The 4,860-nt window shown below is 35.3% G+C and overlaps 1 long non-coding RNA gene and 1 pseudogene across 2 annotated transcripts; one reads left to right on the top strand and one right to left on the bottom strand.

Annotated features, from left to right (window-relative positions):
• Positions 1-418: 418 nt before the first annotated feature.
• LOC104742592 (DNA-directed RNA polymerase V subunit 7 pseudogene) lies at positions 419-2,271 on the top strand (annotated as a pseudogene). Its single transcript, XR_015579396.1, has 2 exons — positions 419-567; positions 1,219-2,271. The product of XR_015579396.1 is annotated as a DNA-directed RNA polymerase V subunit 7 pseudogene (transcript).
• Positions 2,272-3,273: 1,002 nt separating this feature from the next.
• LOC147928813 (uncharacterized) lies at positions 3,274-4,403 on the bottom strand. Its single transcript, XR_015580963.1, has 3 exons — positions 4,116-4,403; positions 3,905-4,034; positions 3,274-3,814 (listed from the first exon to the last, which is right to left on the bottom strand). It is a non-coding gene; the product is annotated as an uncharacterized LOC147928813 (long non-coding RNA).
• Positions 4,404-4,860: the final 457 nt, after the last annotated feature.

Consider the following 4,860-nt stretch of genomic DNA (forward strand, 5'->3'; position numbering starts at 1 on the left):
TATATATATATATATTTGTGAATTTATTTCGTTTTTTGGGATAAATAAACATAAAATATAATTAATTTGCAACCCAGTTGTTAAAAAGCCATGGTTGTAGAACCGTTAATAAACAGACATTAGATCATTTTCAGATTATAATAGAAGAATTGCACAAATCTATCACCTAAGATACAAGCATGCACTATGTAGAAGCTAATCCTTAGAAGTAAAGTAGAGATTAACCTATTGAGATAGTTCAGTATAGGATTCAAAGGTTAATCATCCTAATATTTATATTCTTCCATTAAGAAAAACAAAAAATCTTTTATTTGATTTTAAACGTTACGTTCAGGTGAAAAATATGCATATTACTGGGTCAATAGTAATGGGCCTTTATAGCCCATTAACTTGTAAACAACCAAATTATTGAAGTCTTAAGAGTTGAGAGCGTCTTGTCTCGTCGTCTCTCTTTCTTCTCTCTCTGTCTCTCGCCTCGGCCCTTTGTCATTGATTCTTCAAAATCAGTCTCACTCTCTCTGTTGCTCGATTCTCGTTTGTTTCCTACCTTCGGAATCTTAAAAAAAGGTAAGGGTTCTTTACTCTTCCGATATTCTCAACTCTTTTCTCAAGACATTTTCAGTTCTATAGGGTCTTGGACATTGTAGGTTGGTAGATAAAATGTGGAGAAAAAATGATGGTCTGAGTACTTAGTCGTAAATTGCAAACTCAAAGCTGTTGTGGGTCTTTCATTTCTTGTAAAGTTGTTAGCTTTTGATGGAATTTTTGATGATTCTGCCTTGGTTACTTACATGCCTGCACAGTGTTTGTTTAAATGCCTGACTGAAGTTTTTTTTACAGTCAAAGCTCACATTTTTTTTTTAATCATTCTGTTAGTCTTGGTATAGGTATAATGTGAAATCGGTTTCTGATTTTATGCGCTGAGTACTGTCGATAGGTGGAATTGGTATGTTGCTAGTGCATTTTTATTGTATTCCAGATTCTTAAATAAAGACAGAACATTTGATCATAGGTTGCTGATGATGATTCGTAAACATAGATGTTCGTTTCAGAGAAGAACCTAGAAGTCTCTGTCTACTATCTTTTTCTTTTCCGTTCTGATTTTGTCAATAGTCTTTCTCTGTTCTTTCCTTTGAGAAAAATGGTTATGCGATGATAGGTATATGCATGTTCCTTATGTAACTGTTTGACAATTGTTTTTTTTGTTTGGTTTTGAAGGTTGAAAAATGTTTCTCAAAGTCCAGTTACCGTGGAACGTGATGATTCCAGCTGAAAACATGGACGCAAAAGGGCTGATTCTAAAGAGGGCTATACTAGTCCAGTTACTAGACGCATTTGCTTCAAAGAAAGCAACCAAGGAGCTTGGCTACTACGTGGCAGTCACAACTCTGGACAAGATTGGAGAAGGCAAGATCAGGGAGCACACGGGTGAAGTTCTGTTCCCGGTGATGTTCAGCGGAATGACTTTCAAGATCTTTAAAGGAGAGATAATTCACCGTGTGGTGCACAAGGTGTTGAAGCACGGTGTGTTCATGAGGTGTGGTCCTATCGAGAATGTTTACCTCTCATACACGAAGATGCCGGATTACAAGTACATCCCAGGAGAGAACCCGATCTTCATGAATGATAAGATGTCTAGGATCCAGGTTGAGGCTACAGTGAGGGTCGTGGTGCTTGGGACCAAGTGGATGGAGGCAGAGAGAGAGTTTCAGGCGTTGGCTAGCTTGGAAGGTGACTATCTTGGACCAATCTTTGAAGAGTGATCTTGTTGAGAATTGAGTTCTTGATTAAATCTGCAACAAATAGAAATCAGTCAGTCGAAGAACAAAGAAGAAGAAGCAAGGCAGCAAAGCTCCCGTAAAGAAGAAAACGTTGTCGGAGAAGAGACGACGTGAAGAGAGGAGTCAAGGGAGGAGAAGAAAGTCAACAAACCATTTGGGTTTGTGTTTTGTGAATTGGGCCATCGTTGATGATAAGGCCCATAGGAATAAGTGTTTAGTTAAGGTCCAACAAGAAGAGTTGTGATAACTAAAGTAAACCTAGTCATAGTGAGTTGTTAAGAGTTGTTGAATGTGTAAGAGTGAATCAAGGACTAGAGTTCCAATGAGTAAGTAGAGTGGCTACTAGTGTGGCTTGTGTAAGAGAGTAGAAGTATGGCCTAAGGTATGGGCATAAGTGTGTGTGTGGCAAGTGGAGAGAAACTACTATATGTATGTGTGCTTGTGTTGTAAGGAAGATATCCTTGAGATCCAATAAAGAAAATGTAGACAATTAATGTGTGTTCTCTCTTCTCTCTTACAAATCGTTTGTCATATGAAAAGAAACAAAGAAAGAACAAGAGAGTAAAGAGAGAGTCTTTATGCTTCTGTTAGAGTAAGAGAAACAGAGCATACAAGTGAGTGTAAGGGAGATGGTGAACCTCTTAAGAAAGACTAAGAGGAAGATCCTGAAATGTCAACAGATCTGCTATCATTTCTTCATGTGGTGTGGGGGGTTTTGGGCAATCTCTCATGTCTATATAACTCAAATCTTTAGTTAATGTGTGTTGGTTACTCTCTCAAGTCGTACCAAAAAATGAAAACCTTTGTGATCTTTGTGAATGTAATGATCATCTCCACCTGCATGTGAAATATTGCTAGTGTTTTTTTGCTTTTCTCTTTCGTGATCGAGGTCAAACTGGATTGATAATAAATATGCTATCTAACCAAAGTTAACCGAACCAATCTCAGGCCACAGATTTGTATAGTATGTATTATACTAGGTTGTTTAGCCGCGATACTCGCCCCATGTTGCGTTTTGACTCTTTTTTTGTGTTATATTTGATGTAATTTAAGTTATAGTGATAAGATCATATCAATGATTTAACTTTTAGATGACTTTAGTACTAATGAAATAGTGAGGTTTCTTGATCTCAAAATTCCAAGATTTTGGATCACTAATTATCTAAAATTTTTTATTAAATTCATTTTTGACAAAAAAAAAGAATCCTAACCACACTATTTCATTAGTACTAAAGTCATCTAAAAGTAATTGTAATATTTTATTAAAATATATGTTGCATTACAAAAAAAAAAAACAAAATTAATTAGTATGTTTGTATTACACTTGAGTTTTAAATTTGAAATATTCCAAGACATAAAAAGAGTAAAATTCATGAATGTAATATTGTCAAATACACTTACTCTTACCATAGCAATTGAACCATTAACAAACATAATTTTATATGCAAATGCCATAGATGATAGATGGATTATAAATTTTTCTTTACTTCCGAATGTCCTACAACAAATAACATCTTGTATTATTAGATTATCATTATTTATACTATTACATATGTAAACGGATATTAATTCCATAATTGGCTCATCTGAGCTAATCATTTAGATGATATTTATCTGTTAAACTATGATGCAACTTTTCATCTCCCCACTGCTGAATCTTCTTGACCCCAAATTTGACAACCATCCCCTTCTTCAAAAGTCAAAACATACGTCATATAACATATTAAAAACCTCATTAACATACTGGAAAATGTGAGCAAGAGTAAGGTAAGAATATTGAGATCTTAGGAAAACAAATTTCCACATGTTATTTTCAAATTTATAATTTGAGAAAAATATTGAAAGCTAAATGATGATTCACCTCAAAACTCTGCCACATACCTCTTTATCTATATGAAACGATCTCTTGAGGACCTCTCTTATACGGTCGAGTTCACACTGCATAAGTAAGCAAAAAGCCTCGTCCAATAATCAAAAACTTGAGAAGCAAACCCCTCTTTGTGAGGAGCAGCAAGTGTCTTAAAGAACTTGCTCTGCAAGCAAGCAAAGAACAGAATAACAATCAAAATTAAAAGTCAGAATTTGAAGGGCATATAGATCTAGGATTAAGTGTTGTTATAAACCTGAAGTGGGTTGTAACTTGTAAGGAGAGGAAGCATCATATCCACATACATCCCATTTTCCTGTTGTGTTACCCAAATCTTCTAAAACAAAGTAAACACTTTTGTCTCCATAGCCACAACAACACCAGCTCTACAAAAAACCCAAACCTTTTAATACCTATTTTCGCCAATCTCAATCGAAGATTCCAAATTTCAAAGCTTTAGATTTTACCTGTGGATTTGGGTCTGAAGCTTTGACAAGAAGGGTCAATGAAGAGCTTAGCTTCGGTGAAAGAGCTGCCCCCAATCCTTTCAAGGCAGCAGAAGGTTGAACGGCAGGTGTTTGTTGCAAAAGACGCCATGTTTCTCTACTTGTTGTTATGAGTGGACTATGTATTTTGTTTAGTTGGAAAATCTGACTTTGCTCATTTGATGGTTTCTTCGTTTAGAGGTGGAAACATTTCGTTTACTTTGGTTAAGCAAACGAAATGTGGTGATGTCTTAATGTTTACTTACTATTTATAATTAAATAATGTAAAGCATTCGGAATTAATGCATGACTAATGAGAAAAATTACAAACGGATAGAAACGTTCAGAATTGTTAATGGATTGGTCTTTAAGGTTAGTACATCCCACTTAAAAGAAAACAATAACTTAAATTAGGAGTAATTATGAAATTAATGTCTCCTTCTGTTACGACTTAATTACAAAAAAGCAAATTTCAGTTACACAAATTAGTAAATTACTACTAATAAGAAAATTAATTTGGACATTTATTACTAGGGCTGGGCATTCGGGTAACCCGTTCGGATTCGGGTATTACCCATTCGGGTTCGGGTAAACAGGTTTAGAAAAATAGAACCCATTGGTATTTTTAGATATATGGGTTCGGTTCGGTTTGGGTACTATCGGGTTCGGGTCGGTTTGGGTTACAAATTTTAGAACCCGATTACTACCCGAACTACTGGGTACCCGA

This window comes from Camelina sativa, chromosome 14 (assembly GCF_030686135.1).
Source record: "Camelina sativa cultivar CO46 ecotype springtype chromosome 14, ASM3068613v1".
NCBI lineage: Eukaryota > Viridiplantae > Streptophyta > Magnoliopsida > Brassicales > Brassicaceae > Camelina > Camelina sativa.